The following is a 20,281-nucleotide window of genomic DNA, read 5'->3' as shown; positions in this document are numbered from 1 at the left end:
CTCTTCCACACAGGGCTCACAGAGAAAATCCTAGTACTAATAATGGGGTTTGCTCTCTCTGAGTGAGAGCTTCTCTGCCCTGGACCCCTGCAAAAGGGGAATCCCCTTCCCAATAAAAAGTGACATTGGGGTGTTTCTGATATAATTGTTATATCTAACTGTTGTGTGCCAGGCACAGGGATAAATATGAGACAGCCAGATCGAACACAGGTCCTGTCCCATTTGGGGCTTCCAGTCCAAGGAAGAAGTAGAGGTGGTATTTTGTGATTATAAAACTGAAATCTAGAAAAGTTCGGTGACTTGCCTAGGATCGCACAGCCAAAATTAGAACCCGGGGCCTCTGGTTCAGAGTCTTTCCACTGGACCATGCTTCTTATCCTAAAAAGCCAATCAGCAAAATTTTAGTCAGTGCTCCTGAGAACAAAAATCAGTCTTCACATTTTCCACTATCACTGCCCCAAGATCTCTCAAATGTAGCTAGGATCTTTCCAAATCCCTAGCATTATAAATACCAGTTGGAGAATACTCATGCTAAGTAGAATTACTGCCTCTAACAAGTAGTGTTTAAGAACTAACCTTGAGCTTGTTGTGGGTAGGGAATGTGCCTTCCAACTCTGTTGTATTGTACTCTCCCAAGCACTTACTGCAATGTTCTGCGCGTGCTCAGTAAATACCATTTATGATGACATATTATCAATACAGCATGGCGTAGTGGATAGAGCATGGGCGTTGGAGGCAGAAGGTCAAGGGTTCTTATCCCAGCTCTGCCTCTTGTCTGCTGCGTGACCTTGGGCAAGCCACTTAACTTCTCTGTGCCTCAGTTACCTCATCTGTAAAATGGGGATTGAGATTGTTGAGCCCCACATGGGAAAAGGGTCTATATCCAACCTGATTTACTTATATCCATCCAAGCACTTAGTACAGTTCCTGGCACATAGTACATGCTTAATACATATAATAATAATAATAAATTGAATGTCCCAAACCTGTCTTTCAGGACATCACCCCCATGCCAGTTTTTCACTGTACTAAGCTCTTTTCAAAGTAGAAATTGGTAGACCTGATCCCGGCCCTTGACAATCTAACAATCTAGCATAGTTCTAAATGTTGGGGCACCGGCTTGGCCTCTGAGTTGTTAGGGCATAGGGCATGGTGGGGGACTGCCCAGGTCAGCAGGCAGTTCCCAAAGCTCTGGGGACATGTGGACTGGCAGTGGGGAGGAGGAGAACATGTGAACTGTGGCTGGCATGTTGACCGTGGGGGGGCATGTGGACTATACCACCTATTTGGGCAATGGGGGGTGCATGAGGAGGGAGCATGTCTACAAACTCCGTTATATTGTACTCTCCCAAGTGCTCAGTACAGTTCTCTGCACACAGTAAATGCTCAATAAATACCATTGATTAATTGATGTGGACTGTGGAGGGTATGCTGACTGGTGGCGGGAGGCATCAAGCATATTTACTGAGCACTTACTCTGTGTAAAGCAATGTATTAACCGCTTGGGAGAATATGGTATAGCAGAATTGGTAGTCATGTTCCCTGCCCATGAGAAGTTTATAATCTATAGGGTGAGACAGACATTAAAATAAATTACAGATATGAACCTAAGTGCTGAAGAGCTGAGGATAGGGGGAATAAAGGGTACGAATGCAAGTGTGAGGGTGAAGCAGAAGGAAGAGGGAGTAGGGGAAATGAGGGCTTAGTCAAGGAAGGCCTTTTGGAGGAGATGTGGTTTTTATAAGACTTTGAAGGTGGGGATAATGATCATCTGTCGGATATGAAGGGGGAAGGAATTCCAGGCCAGAGGCTGGTCTATGTGGACTGTATAAGGGACATGACTACTTACTTCTGTCCACCAGGCAGTTTGTTCATTGGAGTCAAATATTTGAGGTCTAATATTTACTATTCTCTTTGCAGTTGATAAGCAATAACTTGAGGAATCTCTTCTACTTTAACCATACCATTATAAAATGCTAAGGCAGATTCACCCACAGTATTGTTATTATTATTATTATATTAGTTAAGCACTTACTATGTCAGTCGATTGTATTTATTGAGCACTTACTGTGTGCAGTCCTGTATTAAGTGTATATGATATCTCAGAGCTGGTAGACACATTCCCTGCCTACAACAAGTGAATAAAGGAAGCCAATCCAAGTGCAAGGGTGACACAGAAGAGGATGGAAGAAGAGGAAATAAGGGTTTAATCAGGGAAGGCCTCTTGGAGGAGATGTGCCTTCAATAAGGGTTTGATGGTGGGGAGAGTGACTGTCGGATATGAAGAGGGAGACCATCACTCTTCTCTCCTCTAATACCAACCTATTCACTGTACCTTGATAATAATAATAATAATAATAATAATGGCATTTATTAAGTGCTTACTATGTGCAAAGCACTGTTCTAAGCACTGGGGAGGTTACAAGGTGATCAGGTTGTCCCATGGGGGGCTCACAGTTTTAATCCCCATTTTACAGAAGGGGGAACTGAGGTCCAGAGAAGTTAAGTGACTTGCCCAAAGTCACACAGCTGACAACTGGCGGAGCCGGGATTTGAACCCATAACCTCTGACTCCAAAGCCCGTGCTCATTCCACTGAGCTGCTTCTCTACTCTTGATCTTGTCTATCACGCCACCAAACCTTCACCCACGTCTTGCCTCTGGCATGGAACTCCCTCCCCCTTCCTATCAGTCAGATGATCATTCTCCCCAACTTCAAAGTCTTATTAAAAGCACATCTCTTACAAAAGGTCTTCCCTGACTAAGCCCTCATTTCCCTTTCACCCTCTCCCATCTGGACCACGTATGCCCTTGGATTTGTACCCTTTAAGCACTTGATATTCACCCCACCACACTTGATATTCACCCCACCCTCCACAGCCCTTATGTACATACCCATAATTTATTGTAATGTCTGTCTCTTCCACTAGACTGCAAGCTCCTTGGGGACAAGGAATATGTCTCCCAACTCTGTTTTATTGTATTCTTTCAAACAGTACAGTGTTCTGAACACAATAAGTGCTCAATAAATATGATTGATTGCTCTGAATCCTATTTCAATCAATTAATCATACTTAGTGATCACTTACTGTGTGCAGAGTCCTGTTCATTCACTATCTGCCTTTAGAGGTGAAATGAATTAAAAAAAACCATTTTCTGTTTAAAAAATAAATCCCTCTCCTGTGACAGCCGTGATGCCTAAGCAGAAGAGGCACCTCCTTTCAGCTACCCAAAGCTTCTAGCCTGCAGCAATCTGGTGAGCTAAGTGTTAATGAAGGATCCTGCTAAAGCTTAGCAACCAGCCCTTCCATGCTGCTAGGTGACATGGATTTAAGCAGAAACCTCAAAGCCATTTTCAAAGAACCCCAGCTCATTTCCATGACAGAAGAATACCTTACTCTTGCTGCCTCCACTTTCTCTCTGCTGACCTTCTCCCCCATTACAATTTTGTCCTCTTCACTCTAGACAGGTTCACCAAAATTTTCAGTAATCTGGCAAAATCTAATGGTGTTTTCTCGGTTCTAATCCTTCATGTCCATTAAGCTGCTTTTTGATGCACTTGTCCTGCTAGAAACTCATTCTGGCCTTGATTATACCCACACAGTTCTCTCGTGGTTTTCATCCCACCTGCCCAGAGCTCATTCTTGTCATTTTTACTGTCTCCTTCTCTCTTTACCAAGCAGCAGCGTGGTCTAATAGTTAGAGCACGGTCCTGGGAGTCACAGAAGTGCCTGGGTTATCCCAGGTCCACCACTTGTCTGCTGTGTGACCTTGGACAAGTCACTTCACTTCTCAGTTGCCTCAACTGTAAAATGGGGATTAAGACAGTGAGTCCCATGTGGCACAGAAACTGTGTCCAACTTGATTACTTTGTATCTCACCCAGCATTTAGTACAGTGTCTGGCACATAATACCCCCAAAAAACTGTGGGGGCCACCCACGGTTCAGTTCTGGTCCTCAACCTTATACTCAGCCTGTGTCCTTATACTCACTCTCTCGAGGAGATTATCTCCTCGACTGCAGCCTCCTCCTAGACTCTCCTCCTCCTACAGCTCCTCCTGCAGCCTCTCCTCCTAGACTGCAGCCTCACATTTAAATGGTTGACTTTTGTGTCTGGGCGATGACCCCAGTGTTCTGGGGCACCGTCCACGCGTTCTTGTATCTGGGAAATGGCAATGTTTGCCTGCTTCTCTATAAAGGACCTTTAATTATCGTTCTACCGAAGGCTCTCCATCACCTCACCCCCTCCTGCCTCACCTCCCTTCTCTCCTTCTACAGCCCAGCCCGCACCCTCCGCTCCTCTGCCGCTAATCTCCTCACCGTGCCTCGTTCTCGCCTGTCCCGCCGTCGACCCCCGGCCCACGTCATCCCCCTGGCCTGGAATGCCCTCCCTCCCAACATCCGCCAAGCTAGCTCTCTTCCTCCCTTCAAGGTCCTACGGAGACCTCACCTCCTCCAGGAGGCCTTCCCAGACTGATCCCCCTCCTTCCTCTCCCCCTCGTCCCCCTCTCCATCCCCACCGTCTTACCTCCTTCCCTTCCCCACAGCACCTGTGTATATGTATATATGTTTGTACGTATTTATTACTCCATTTATTTCTTTTACTTGTACATATCTATTCTGTTTATTTTATTTTGTTAATATGTTTGGTTTTGTTCTCTGTCTACCCCTTCTAGACTTTGAGCCCACTGTTGGGTAGGGACTGTCTCTATATGTTGCCAACTTGTACTTCCCAAGCGCTTAGTACAGTGCTCTGCACACAGTAAGCGCTCAATAAATACGATTGATTGATTGATTATCCAGTAACACCATTTCAACTATCGCCACTCTGCAGGTGAGTCCCAAATCTACATCTCCAGCCTTGATTTCTTGCCTGCTGTTCATTCTTTCTCCTGCCTTGAGGAATATCCCTGCCTGGCAAACCCATGGCACATTAGATTTGGTATAGACAGAATTGAATTTCTCATCTTCTCTCTAAATCCCTCTTCTTTTCCTAACCTTATGCTTCCTGGTGAGCACATCACCATGCTCTCCGACTCTAAGGTTATGCTCTTAGTGTCATCTTTGACTCTTCTCTCTCTTTCCACATTCAACTTGTCTCTATATTCTCCTTTTTATCTCTGTTTTATTTCATGGATATTCCCCTTCCTTCCCACCTGTATTCTCATCACCATCTAGCCACTGGACTATTAAAATAATAATGATAATTAGTGACAGTAAATGTGGTGGTTGTTAAAAATGCTTACTATGTGCCAAGCACTGTACTAAGCACTGGGGCAGATACAGATTAATGAGTATAGTAGTTCTTGATCCACACTGGGCCCAGTCGAAGTAGGAGGGAGAATAAGTACTGAATCCTATTTTATAGATGTGGAAACTAAGGCACAGAGAAGTTAAGTGAGGTGCCCAAAGTCACACAGCAGGTAAGTGGCAGAGCCAGAAGTAGAACTCAGGTTCTGTAACACACAGGCCCTTGCTCTTTCCACTAGGCCACACTGATTCCATTTACTGGTCTCCTTGCATCTATCTTCTCTCCCCTCTAGAGTCTGTGTTAAATACGTATATATGATTCATCTTTTTAAAATGCCAACTGGATTACATCACTCTACCTCTGAAAAATCTCCAATGGCAACACATTGCTCCTAATTAAAAACAAAAACTCTGGACCATCAGTCTCAATCCTCTGCTCCCACTGGTTCTCTCTTACCTTTTTTTTTTAATGGCACTTAAGCACTTACTGTGTTTCAGGCACAGTACAAAGCACTGGAGACAGACGGGACAGACAAATGACCAGTACTTACCTGCTTTCTTCTCCTGCAGCATTATAGCTTGGTGTAATGGATAGAGCATGGGCATCGGAGTCAGAAGGTCATGGGTTCTAATCCTGGCTTTACCACTTTGCTTTGTGACCTTAGGCAAGTCACTTCCTTCTCTGTGCCTCAGTTACCTCTTCTATAAAATGGGGATTGAGGCTGTGAGCCCCACGTGAGAAAAGGACCATGTCCAACCCACTTTGCTTGTATCCACCCCAGCAGTTAGCACAGTGCCTGGCACACAGTAAGCACTTAACAAATATCACAATTATTAATTATTATTATTCTGACTCCAACTCATTGCCCACACTTTTCCTGCTGCCTGCGAAGTCCCCTAAAAAATCACTTCCTTCAGAAGTCATTCCCTAATTAATTACCCACCCAAAGCATTGATCTGATTGTATGTTATTTAATCATGTATCTTGTGAATTATGTTTACTCTCTTCCTCTAAAGTTCAGTACATTCATCATTTTGTGCCTCCTATATCTTTTATAAGATAGAACAGTGCCTCAGGAGCAAAAAAGTATTTTACTGTAATGTTTCCAAGCACTTAGTACAATCCTGGACATACAGTTGAGGCTTAGTAAGTAGTTTTAATACTGATACTGATAGGAGACTTCCTTCCAGAGACTAGAACTCCAAGGAGTTTTAAGATCTACCTGCCTCCCCAGTCTGATGGTTCTGATGGAGTCTTCTCCAGCTTATCTTGACCTTTATGCTGCTTTTTGACGCAGAGGATCCGGAATCCTCCTGAGGAAATTAGAGTCATGGTGCTCTCCATAGACATTTTCAGTTCCCCAAGACTTCTCCAAACTGTTCCTGAACCCTGAAAACTGCTGCAGTTTTTGGGGACCCCACCACTTGGCAACCTTAATTTTGATTAAACCTTCCAAACTTTGTTATCATCATCATCATTAGTATTTATTGAGGGCTTACTGTGTGCAGAGCACTGGACAAGGTGCTTGGGAGAGTACAATTCAACAGAGCTGGTAAATATGCTTTCTCCATAAGGAGTTTACAGTCTAGAGGGGGAGATAGACATTCATATAAGTGAATAGTTTATAATATATAATTTATAGATGTGTACATAATAGCCTGTGATTCTATGAGATGTTCTGGGATGATTTCTCACACCCATTAAATCACATACTTAGATATGCATTTGTTATCTTTTTTATGAGTGAAGTACAAACTCTTTTTGTTGCTACCTGCAGCATTAGATCCTAGAGTCAGCTCTGGGAAATTAAATAAGCCTCAAAAGACTCAGAGGGTGATTTAATGAGTTCCAAAGTTTTTCTCATTTAAAGGGTTAGCCAAAAAAAAAGTCAATTCCTTGAATCCTTGGGGGCTTTACCGTTTTTCTTCATAAACCACTGTCCACTGTTATCTATTTCCATATCTAGAGAATCCCCAAAGCATATTTTCCTGGAAAGCAAGTCTCTGGGGAAAAGAGTAACATTAAATTGTCCTTTCCCAGCTGTTATAAAGCTTCATAACAGTGCTTAATGCTGCCAATGGTGACTTCTGAAGGTTGAAGTGTTTTGAGATCCTGTTCTTCCAATCAATTTCACAATCAACAGTATTTATTGACCACCTACTGTGTGCAGAGTACCATAGAAAGCGCTTGGGAAAGTTCAATAGAGCTAATAGGCATCATCCTTGGCCTTGAGGACATTAGAGAAGCAGTGTGGCTTAGTAGAAAGAGCACAGACTTGGGAGTCAGAGTACGTGGGTTCTAATCCCGTTCCGCCACTTGTCTGCTGTGTGACCTTGGGCAAGCCACTTCACTTCTCTGTGCCTCAGTTACCTCATCTGTAAAATGGGGATTAAGACTGTGAGCCCCAGGTGGGACAACCTGATTATCTTGTATCTGCCCCAGTGCTTGGAACAGTGTTTGGCACAAAGTAAGCGCTTAACAAATACCATAATCATCATCATTATAATCTAGCAGGAAAGAGCAGTCCAGTGGAAAAAAACACTGGTCTGAGAGTTAGGAGACCTAGATTCTTGTCTTATTATGCCTGTTGGGGCTATACCATCAGCAGGAAAGAATTCTGACTGAACAACCACTCTGGGCATTCTGTAAAGTGGACAGACTCAACAGAAATTCTCCCCCCCTCCTCCCCCCCTCCCCAAATAGTTGACTAAGATAATAATAGTAATAATGGCATTTATTACGTGCTTACTACATGCAAAGCACTGTTCTAAGCGCTGGGCCAGAGTGGTACCATGGACACAGCCTTTTGTGTAATGATCCCATGGCATAGCTTCAGGAGTACACATTGTTTACTTTGGCCAAAAATGGGTTCTGCACATAATACAAATCCCTTTGCATGCTTTGTAATGTTATGCACCCCTACTTGGGACTTACTGCACTCCAGACCCCAGTGCAAGCCACACCGCACAAACAACTAGCACTAGAATCAATGTCTGCACCTAGATTCTGGGTGCTGAAGACTCATTTTTGAGGCTCATTCAAAGTTCTTGACAGCAGAATATCATCGCATCATCCTGTCATGTTTCCGGAAGAGTGGGGTAATATCAAGAATCCCCTCCTTGCAAACCCCCTGACTAACCACGCATGGTGAATGAAGTGTCCTCCCTGATTCCGGTGCATTCCTCACTTTCCCCTAACCCAGATTAGGAGCAGGGCTGGGTAAGCCCCCACTTCTGGGCAGTCTGGGCCTGAGGAACCACACGTGCTGGATAGCACTTCAACTTCATGCTGCTCTGGGTTGTCATGGGGGAGTACAGGCTGCCTTTCTAAAGATTTTGGTGGCAATGTGGGAGCCTCCTCCTACCCCAATTCTTACCATGGAGCTGGATTGGGCCAGAAACCTGCCACTCCATAGACAGTGAGGGGGACTTATTTAGAAGGTACATCTCCTCCAAGAAGCCTTCTTCCACAACTAGGCCTTAATTCCCCCTTCTCCCACTCCCTTTTGTATGCTCTTGCACTTGGATTTGCAACCTTTATTCACTCTCCCCTCAGCCTCACAGCACTTATGTGCACATCCATAATTTATTTATTTAGTCATTAGTCTCCCTCCCCTTCTAGACTGTAAGCTCATTGTGGGCAGCAGATGTGTCCTCCAACTCTGTTGTAGTTGCCTCATCTGTATAATGGGGATTGAGATTGGAAGTACCATGTGGGATAAGGACTGTGTCCAATCCGATTAACTTGGATCTACCCCACTGCTTAGAACAGTGCTGGGCACATAATAATAATAATAATAATGGCATTTGTCAAGCACTTACTATGTTCAAAGCACTGTTCTAAGCGCTGGGGAGGATACAAGATGGTCAGGTTGTCCCAGATGGAGCTCACAGTCTTAATCCCCATTTTACAGATGAGGTAACTGAGGCACAGAGAAGTTAAGTGACTTGCCCAAAGTCACACAGCTGACAATTGGCGGAGCCAGGATTTGAACCCATGACCTCTGACTCCCAAGCCCGTGCCCTTTCCATTGAGCCAAGCTGCTTCTCATACATAGTAAGCACTTAAGTACCATAATAATAATAATTGTTATTATTATTATTATAAAGTGCTTAGTATAGTGCACTGTCCATAGAAAGTTCTCAATAAGTGTGATTGATTGATTGATTGATTGAGTGATTGAAGGGGCTCAGCAAGGCCTCATTCAATCACATCTATGGCAGTCTTTTCTGTTCCTCCCCATCTTTTTCGCTGCATCCACTCCTACCCAGAAAAATCAGGCTAAATGTCAAAGACATTTTTTATTTTAATTTGTCTGACATACCAGTGAATGAGTTCAGTTGTGTTCATATTAATAATAAGAGTTGTGGTGTTTCTGAAGCACGAATTCTGTGCCAAGCCTTGGAGTAGATGCAAGATAACCAGTTCAGGTAAAGTCCCTGGCCTACATGGGGCTCTTAGTCAAAGTAAGAGGGAGAACAGGTATTTCATCCCTGTTTAACAAATGAGGAAACCAAAGCACAGAGAAGTTAAGTGATTTGTCCAAGGTTACACAACAGACTAGTGGCAGAGTTAGAATTCGAACCCAGGTCCTCTGACTCCCAGGCCAGTGTTCTTTCCATTAGTCCATACAAGATGAAATGACTCAACATCATCATGAACAGCATTTATTGAGTGCTCTATGTGTATAGAGCATCCGTGGAGCCCTGCACAGGCACCGTATTTTGTAGCCGTTTCTGGCAATCTATCTCAGACTAGCCATCTACATCCAACTCATATCTGCAAAGAAAGTCTTCCCCAACCTGACCTAGAACTGAGATTCCAGTGATCTAATGGATAGAGCGTGGACCTGGGGGTCAGAAGGAGCTGGGTTCTAGCCCCAGTTTCACCACTTGTCTGCTGTGTGACCTTGGACAAGTCACTTAACTTCTCTGGGCCTCAGTTAACTCATCTGTAAAATGAGGGTTAAGACTGTGAGCCCTATGTGAAACAGTGTCCAACCCAAATTGCTTGTATCTACCCCATTGCTTAGTACAGTGCCTGGCACTTACCAAATACCAGAATTCAAAATTATTATTAATGTTATTATTAATGTTTCCACCTGGTAGTGCTAGTGTATCCTAAATTGAACTTTTTGTTTTTTATGATTCCCCCCAGGAACTATAAATCAGCATTCAGCTTTGTTTCATTCTCTTTGTCTTCTGTTGACAAGGCTTGGCTTGGATCTTAGCTGTGAATTATTAAATAATCACTGCTGCTGTTTACCACATCCCCAATCCATGCCCACAGAGAAACACTAATGACCTGACTTGGGTAGCTGCCAATGGGTCAGGCAGGTAAGCCCAGCCTCTAGTACTAGGCAGTTGGGAGAGCTCAATATAAATTAAAAACATGGTTTCTGCCAGGGAGGAGCTCACAATGTAATGGAAAGACAAGCAGACACATACATATTTGGCCAATGTTTTGGAGCAAAGGGACAAATAACAAAGCAAAAGTTAGGTGTTCAGTAAATAGTGATTGAATAGATGACAAAGAAATATAGAGACCTAGGACTGGACATACTATTCTATTTATTTTGTTAATGGTGTGCATATAGCTATAATTCTATTTATTCTAACGATTTTGACACCTGTCTACATGTTTTGTTGTCTGTCTCCCCCTTCTAGACTGTGAGCCCATTGTTGGGTAGGGACCATCTCTATATGTTGCCGACTTGTACTTCCCAAGCACTTAGTACAGTGTTCTGCACACAGTAAGTGCTCAATAAATACGATTGAATGAATGAATGAATGAAATAGGAGGTATGTTTGGATTTCAGTTAATCAAGTAGGCTAGTGGTTACCAACAGGGTTTTAAGAACATTTGTGCATGGTGGTTTGATGGAAAGAGGTTGGTGAAAGGAACCCCCACTGACAAATGGAATTATCTTACTCAAACTCTAGATTTTAAAAAATATACTTTGGGGGAGAATATGCTGAGTCCATTAACAGAACAACATTATTAGGTAAAATGAGGATCAAGGTAATTACTATGCTATAAGGGTATAATAATGCCACTTTGTTTTCACCTAACTGTTTTATTCCAAGAAACTGAAAAGGCTTTTGAGATGGTCTTAGTGAACACGGTTTTTCTTTTGAGAAGATTGGTAGATTGGTGGGGGTGATCACTCTGAGTTGGGAAATCTGATATTTTAAAAAATGATTTACAAAATTCCCTTTTAATGAGTAAAAGATTATAACCAGTGCCATTCTAGGTCTGACCAATGGCTCAATCAATCTAATATTCTGTCTCTAGATGGGGACTCCAAAGGATGCATACAAAATAATAGATTAACTGAATCCCTCCTTGAAAGTCATTTTCAGGTTAAGGAGGTGCTTTCAAATATATCTATTTTCCTTTTGCTTGCCATTTCTGAACCTTTTGTTTGTTAACCTAACCAACTCATCTCAAATGTTTATCTCTGAAAAATGGGAAACAGACAAAATTGGGTTTTTTTATCAGTAGCGAAAGACAAAGGAAGAACAAGCAGCACAGACCTATCATGATGAAAATGCTTAAAATATTTGAAAGTACAGAATATAAAGTAAATAAAAGTAAATAAAGTAAATATAAGTAAATAAAAATGTTAGCTATGTAAATGAATCCTGAAGATACATATCTGTAATTTTATTTATATTAATGTCTGTTACCCCCTCTAGACTGTAAACTCACTGTGGGAAGGGAATATGTCTGTTAGATTGGTATATCGTACTCTCACAAGCACTTAGTGCAGTGCTCTGCACCCAGTAAGTGCTCAGTAATTATAATTAATGTCAATGAGTTAGTGAGCGAAAACTTGTTGGAGTAGGTGGGGTTTTAGGAAAACTTTAAAGATGGGAAGATATGTCACCTGATGGATTTGTGGAGAAAGAGAGTTACAGACTGGGGGAACAGCATGAGTTATGCATTAGAGGTGCAATAGTTGAGTGCAGAGTTAGGCAAGGAGCATAGCGATAGTTGGAGAGTAAAAGTGAAGAAAGCCACTATGTAAGCTCAGTCAATCAGCAGTATTTATTGAGCGCCCCCTGGGACCAGAGCACTATAATATGTGCTTGGAAGAGTACGGTTGAATTTGTAGACTTGATCCCTGCCCACAGGGAGCTCTAGGGTAGGTAGGCCAAAGCTAAAATAAATTCCAAGTAGGAAAAACCAGTAAAGTATAAAGATGCATACATAAATGCTAAGCATGTTTGACTTGGAGAGAGCCTTGAAGCCAATGCTCAGGAATTTGCTGTGGAGTAAGTTAGGCAACCATTGAAGGATTTTGAAGACAGGGGAGGAAAGCTACAAGAAGATTATTCGTGGAGTGTGGATTACAGAGGGGATAGACTGAAGGTAGGAAGATTAGGTTTGGATTTTGAGTCTATTTATAATTTTGATTATTTTTCCCTTGCCTCACATTTTTCACACTTTTCCTGCACTTTATCAGCCTCCTCTTCTATAAGCCTCCTCTCCGATCTCCCATCCTCCTGTCTCTCCCCACTTCAATCCATACTTCACACCGCTGCCTGGATCGTCTTTGTACAGAAACGCTGTGGGCATGTTACTCCCCTCCTCAAAAATCTCCAGTGGCTACCAATCAACCTACACATCAGGCAGAAACTCCTCACCCTCGGTTTCAAGGCTCTCCATCACGTCTCCCCCTCCTACCTCACCTCCCTTCTCTCCTTCTACAGCCCAGCCCACACCCTCCATTCCTCTGCCGCTAATCTCCCCACTGTGCCTCATTCTCACCTGTCCCGCCGTCAACCCCCGGCCCACGTCATCCCCCTGGCCTGGAATGCCCTCCCTCCCCACATCCACCAAGCTAGCTCTCTTCCTCCCTTCAAAGCCCTACTGAGAGCTCACCTCCTCCAGGAGGCCTTCCCAGACTGAGCCCCCTCCTTCCTTTCCCCCTCCTCCCCCTCCCCATCCCCCCCGCCTTACCTCCTTCCCCTCCCCACAGCACCTATATATATGTATATATGTTTGTATGTATTTATTACTCTATTTATTTTATTTGTACATATTTATTCTATTTTATTTTGTTAATATGTTTTGTTTTGTTGTCTGTCTCCCCCTTCTAGACTGTGAGCCCGCTGTTGGGTAGGGACCATCTCTGTGTGTTGCCGACCTGCACTTCCCCAGCACTTAGTACAGTGCTCTGCACACAGTAAGCGCTCAATAAATATGATTGAATGAATGGGTGAATGAATGAATGAATATGCATGGCAGTGTACCACCAAGAAGATGTTGGAGACCTCATGGAATACTTATTTATGGATGTGTTTAACAAAACCAGGCCTAGAACCGATTCCTTTTCTTCTAGACAAGATGCTAGATTGTAAGCCTGAGGGCAGAATTTGGGTCTACCAACTCCATTGTACTCTCCCAAGCACATGGTACAGTGCTGTGCACTCAAACAATACCATTAGTGGAATGATTGATTGAGCCTTAGTATTTTGATGTCCTCCTTATGTTATTCTCAGAAAGCTCCTAACATTAAGCTTGTAATTCAGATGTTCCCATTCAGTGCCTAGTTTGTACTGGGAAAGATCCTAGCATGTGGAAAACTAGTTATGTCTCCCAGGCCCCCACTCAAGTAAACCTCTCTTGGCTGAAACTTCCAACCAAGTTGGGAAGGAGAGAAGGAAGCCAAGGTGGCTTGAGGAGCAGAAGTTCTCCTACTGACAGGACCAAATGCCTCTTAATGATAATAGGTATGGTATTTGTTAAGCAGTTGCTATGTGCCAAAGTCTATACTAAACAGTGGAGTAGATACAATACAACGAGATCAGACACAGTCCCTGTCCCACATGGGGCTTACAGTCTAAGTAGGAGGGTGAACAGGTATTCAATCCCCATTTTACGGATGAGGCTCAAAGAAGTTAGCTGACTTGCCCAAGGTCACTCAACAGGCAAGTGGCAGAACCAGGATTAGAGCCCAGGTCCTCTGACTCCCAAGCCTGTGTTCTTTCCAGTAGGCCACACGGCTCCTCCTTCCACACCAACTGCACTTGGTTCCCTCTAAATCAGTGTTCCCTCTTAATTGTGGGGGCACTGAAGGACACCCATGCAATGAGATTCTTTTCAGTAAACTGGACAGGAGCCACTACAAGCTCTGGCACAAAACAAGCCCTGTTCTGGTGCCTGTCTCTTCTATACTTCCGTGCCTGTCCAGTGGAATACACAGAACTTCATTTTCCTTCTCACAAGAAACTTCTCGAGTTTGACAAGCCAAATCAACAGTTTCCCCTAAGTTTCAAATTTACATTCAAATTCTTTAAAATTTCCTTCATCTCCTTTTACTCATTTCTTCCAAATGGTATTTTATAAATATTGTTCTCCCTCAAGTTCTTCGGATTTGTTTTCTTGTTGTTTGTATTTAACTTCTCTAGCTTTATCCCACATTCTCCATTTAATTTGGTATTTCCTTTTCGATTTCAGCCACATCTTCACTTAAAAAAATTTTTCTTAAAGGGAAATGAACTCACTCACCCAATGGGACAAATAGTTCCTAAAACTCTTCCTCCAGCTTCTTCCCTTGTTTCTTTATTAAAATTAAAGCATAAGTACATGAATCCCCAAATCCCTCACTGATGTTCATCCCTAGTCATCCTTCAGCGAGAGAGAGTTATGTCAACTATCTTTTGGCTATTTTGGACCCATTGCTTCCTTAGAGAAAAAAAAATCTGAAAAATGAAACCATGCAATAATAACCTGAAACACCGTCTATGTACAAAGTCAGGGACATTTAAGTAGCTGAATTAAGGGACTCTACTTCAGCCTTAAAGGGGCATCCTACATATTTCCCATGAGCTTGTTTCAACATCAAATTCCCGCAGCTTCTGTCAGAGAAGACAAACTGCAGTTAGGGCTGTACAAACCAGTAATATGAGATCTGTTTCCTTTAATAGGTTCTCTGTCCAAAAACAGAACTAGAATCAATCAGCCATATTTATTGAGCACAACTGTGCACAGAGCACTATACCAAGCACTTGGGAGAGTACAATATAAATGTATGTGTTTATATTGTATTTGTATATTTATTATGTATATATATACACATATACATATATATGTATAAATATATACTATAACTAGAACCCAGGAGTGCTGATTCCCAGGTCAAAGCTCCTTTGAATAGATAAAAAGTGGGGGACGCATTAATATAGCTGTTTTTCTCATCTGTAATTGAGTGTGCAATTCTGAATAATTATAGTAGAAATAGATTAGCCAAATCTGCAAAGAAGCCTTTAGGACAGTGGCTTGCTTGCAAAATGGACACAATGACTCTAGGTTACAAGAAGCAATAGGTAACAGGTAACAAAAGAGAACAAAACATGAAATTAAGAATAATATTAACTATGATGTTTGTTAAGCACTCTACTATTTGTCAAGTACTGTACAAAGCTCTGGGGTAGATGCAAGATAACCAGGTTAGACACAGTCCCTGTGCCATATGGGGTTTTGTTGTCTGTCTCCCCCTTCTAGACTGTGAGCCCACTGTTGGGTAGGGACTGTCTCTATATGTTGCAAACTTGTACTTCCCAAGCACTTAGTACAGTGCTCTGCACACAGTAAGCGCTCAATAAATACGATTGATTGAATGAATGAATGAGCGAATATGGGGCTAAAAGTATAAGGGGGAGGGAGAACAGGTATTTCACCCCCATTTTACCAATGAGGAGAACCGAGTCACACAGCAGCCAAGTAGCAGAGCCAGGATTAGAACCCAGATCTTCTTACTCCCAGGTTCATGCTCTTTCCATAGGCCACACTGCCTCTCAAGCCCAACCTTGGTTCTAACCTTTGTTTAGGAAACAATCCCTTATTTGTAACATCCTCCTATGGGAAAATTGGTTGTGCTATATGTTTAGGCTGGATGTGGCACCCTTTTCATTGTCAGCATAATGATGAACTTGGGGTGGAGCTTGGAGGGGTGGGGCTTTAACAAACCCATCATAGTGAGAAAATGGAGAGAGAAACAAGGGGGAGGATAAGACGAAGGAGATGAGAGGAGGAAAGAAAAGGGAGTGGCAAGAGAGAATATGGTAGGAACAAACTTGACTGTCTCTTACTTCTAGTGTAATTGTTTCCTTCACACAAATTCTTGGCTGGTTTATTTCCAACCGGGAGATTCCTACATTATTAACACTTCCCCATGTGCCTAGTTCAGGCTTCTGAACACAGGTTTTAGGCATAGGTACCCAGTGAAAGGAAACCTACTCTGCCTGTTGTCCTGTCACCGTTCCAGTGTTACATTCACACTCGCCCACTGCCACCAGCTCTGAGTAGGGCAGCACTGGGTGGCATGGCCAGAGAGTGGACGCTGTTCATGCTACCAGACACAATGCAGTGGGGGTGAGCTTTCCTCTTCCCTGGTGCCGATGGGGCAGCCATCAATACATAAGCTCATGGTCAGCAGGATTGTGTCTGTTTATTGTTGTATTATACTCTCCCAAGTGCTTAGTACAGTGCTCTGTACATGGTAAGCACTCAGTAAACACGATTGAGTGAATGAATGCATGAGTGTGACACCCAACCGGGGAGTTACAGGAGCTGCTCTTGCCCCATGCCTGGCCCACAACCATAACCAATTTCACGGTGAACTCAATCATATTTTTTGAGTGCTTTCTGTTTGCAAAGCACTGTACTAAGTGCTTGGGAGAGTACAATAGAACAGAGTTGGTAAACACGATCCCTGCTCCCAAGGAACTTACAGTCTACAGTGGGAGATGGACATTAAAATAAATTACAGATATGTGCATAAAGGGTGGAGTGAATAAAGGGTTCAAATCCAAGTACAGGGGTGGTAGAGAAGGGAGAGGGAACAGAGGAAATAAGGGCTTAGTCGGGATGGCTTCTTGGAGGAGATGTGATTTTAATGTGAACTCGTGGGCAGGGAAAGTAACTGTATATTGTTGTACTGTACTTTCCCAAGTGCGTAGTACAGTGTTCTGCACACAGTAAGCGCTTAATAGATATGAATGAATGAATAAGGCTTTGACAGAGGGGAGAGTGGTCATCGGTTGGATGTGTGGCAGGGGGAGTTCCAGGCCAGGGGCAGGATGTGGGTGAGAAGTTGGCAATGTCCTCTAGACTCTAAGCTCATTATGAACTACATTGTTCTCCTTGGTTCTTCCCCCGTTCCCACAGTTTAATTTATTTGTCTCTCCCATTAGATCGTAAGCCCCTGGAGGGTAGGGGCCATATTTTTGCTTCTGGTTTATTCTTCCAAGTGTCTGGGTCAGTGCTTTGCACAAAGTAGGCCCTTCCTAAATACCCCTGATGATGATGATGATGACCTATTCATTTATTTTGACTGATCGTCAATACCAATATTATCCCTCTGTTTGGACAGACAGAGTGGTTGGCACAAGGTTATGTAGAAATTCTTTGCACAAGTTTATGTAGAAATTCCTTGATAAAGCAAGTTGTTTCGAGTCCCTTAGTCCAGCATAGTGCAATCACTAAATCCTACAGTTCCCCCTTCCCCCATGTGTGACAGTAGGAAATAAGGAGAAATTTTCTAGAGCCTGTGGTCAAGCTGGGTATCTGCCTCTTAGTTTTCCTGAGAATTGACCCCAGAATCTTCTTTTGAAAGCATACCCGAAGAAAACGATGTTACTGGATGTGGACATTTTTGTTTTACTTGTATTTTTATGGAGAAAAATTGTTTTAATGCAGCAGATTTTTTCCAACCAAGGATGGATTTCCAGTAAGCCAGGATTCCGAATATGTAATTATTTAAGCCCAAGCCTTTTAGGGAGCCACACATTGCCAGTTGTAAAGATAGCAATCATTTCTAGAACAATAGCTCACATTTTATGACAAATCACATATTATATATTCATCTGCAGATTTCTTTCCTGCAGGTTTCTTCTCCCCTCTGAAGTGTACTTAAAAAGGTCAGGACCTTCAGGGCATCTCCATCTGGATGTCTGCCCGCCACCTAAAACTCAACATGTCCAAGACTGAACTCCTTGTCTTCCCTCCCAAACCCTGCCCTCTCCCTGACTTTCCCATCACTGTTGACGGCATTACCATCCTTCCCGGTTCACAAGCCCGCAACCTTGGTGTCATCCTCGACTCTGCTCTCTTATTCACCCCTCACATCCAAGCCGTTACCAAAACCTGCCTGTCTCAGCTCCTCAACATTGTCAAGATCCGCCCTTTCCTCTCCATCCAAAATGCTACCCTGCTCGTTCAAGCTCTCATCCTATCCCGTCTGGACTACTGCATTAGCCTTCTCTCTTATCTCCCATCCTCGTGTCTCTCCCCACTTCAATCCATACTTCATGCTGCTGCCCGGATTGTCTTTGTCCAGAAACGCTCTGGGCATGTTACTCCCCTGTTCAAAAATCTCCAGTGGCTACCAGTCAATCTGCGCATCAGGCAGAAACTCCTCACCCTCGGCTTCAAGGCTCTCTATCACCTCGCCCCCTCCTACCTCACCTCCCTTCTCTCCTTCTACAGCCCAGCCCGCACCCTCCGCTCCTCTGCCGCTAATCTGCTCACCGTGCCTCGTTCTCGCCTGTCCCGCTGTCGACCCCCGGCCCACATCATCCCCCACGCCTGGAATGCCCTCCCTCTGCCCATCCGCCAAGCTAGCTCTCTTCCTCCCTTCAAGGCCCTACTGAGAGCTCACCTCCTCCAGGAGGCCTTCCCAGACTGAGCCCCCTCCTTCCTCTCCCCCTCGTCCCCCTCTCCATTCCCCCGTCTTGCCTCCTTCCCTTCCCCACAGCACCTGTATATATGTATATATGTTTGTACATATTTATTACTCTATTTATTTATTTTACTTGTACATATCTATTCTATTTATTTTATTTTGTTAATATGTTTGGTTTTGTTCTCTGTCTCCCCCTTCTAGACTGTGAGTCCACTGTTGGTTAGGGACTGTCTCTATATGTTGCCAACTTGTACTTCCCAAGCGCTTAGTACAGTGCTCTGCACACAGTAAGTGCTCAATAAATACGATTGATTGATTGATTGATTGATTGATTGACTTTCCCAATGTGGAAATTAGCCACCCCTTTAAGCATAAAACCACCTGCCTGCCTCTAAAAAGTACTTTTAGTGTGTTACTATGGTTTGTGGTGAAAAAGCATGCTGCTGAACAACCAGAAGCTTATTTCCCTTCCTTGCTGGTGGGTAATTTCTACTTTTGATTCATGTAAAATGAACAGTGAGTAGAGCTTTCATTGTTTGGAAACGTCTGCTAATTGCGTATGCCTCTCTCAAATAAAAATGCAGTATTCTTCTTCTTCTTTCTTTATTTGCATACCTTTGTTCCTTTCAGCCCAGACTAAGTGTAATGGGGGTTACATAATTACCCCAGGAATTTGGACTTATCAGGTTCCTTCAGGATTTTTTACCCAGAATTTTTCCACAGTTGCACAGCCTTGCATTTCCTGATGGCCCTAAATAGACCTTCCTCCTTGGAGAATGTGCATCTAAAAATGCTTCTCGGTCCCCTTGGAATTTGAATCATCCTTTAGTCAGTCTAGCAATTGTGTTTATTGAGTGCATACTGTAAACCTGTACCTTGCTGGTTCAGTCTCTCATCCTGTCGTGACTGGATTACTGCATCAGCCTCCTCTCTGATCTCCCATCCTCCTGTCTCTCCCCACTTCAGTCTATACTTCACGCTGTTGCCCGGATCATCTTTGTGCAGAAACGCTCTGGGCATGTTACTCCCCTCCTCAAAAATCTCCAGTGATTGCCAGTCAACCTACACATCAAGCAAAAACTCCTCACTCTCGGCTTCAAGGCTCTCCATCACCTCGCCCCCTCCTACCTCACCTCTCTTCTCTCCTTCTACAGCCCAGTCCTCACCCTCCACTCCTCTGCCGCTAACCTCCTCAGTGTACCTCGTTCTTGCCTGTCCCGCTGTTGACCCCCGGCCCACATCCTCCCCCTGGCCTGGAATGCCCTCCCTCCACACATCCGCCAAGCTAGCTCTCTTCCTCCATTCAAAGCCCTACTGAGTGATCACCTCCTTCAAGAG

The 20,281-nt window shown here is 43.6% G+C and overlaps 1 protein-coding gene across 8 annotated transcripts in view; it reads left to right on the top strand.

Moving 5' to 3' along the window:
- The window catches only part of ZDHHC14 (zinc finger DHHC-type palmitoyltransferase 14), a 309,503-nt gene that overhangs the window by 237,202 nt on the left and 52,020 nt on the right, over window positions 1–20,281 (top strand). The window lies entirely within an intron of this gene.

Source organism: Tachyglossus aculeatus, chromosome 2 (genome assembly GCF_015852505.1).
Source record: "Tachyglossus aculeatus isolate mTacAcu1 chromosome 2, mTacAcu1.pri, whole genome shotgun sequence".
In the NCBI taxonomy this organism is placed as follows: domain Eukaryota; kingdom Metazoa; phylum Chordata; class Mammalia; order Monotremata; family Tachyglossidae; genus Tachyglossus; species Tachyglossus aculeatus.
Note: the sequence above shows the minus strand (reverse complement) of the source record. Positions and strands in the feature narration are given on the sequence as shown.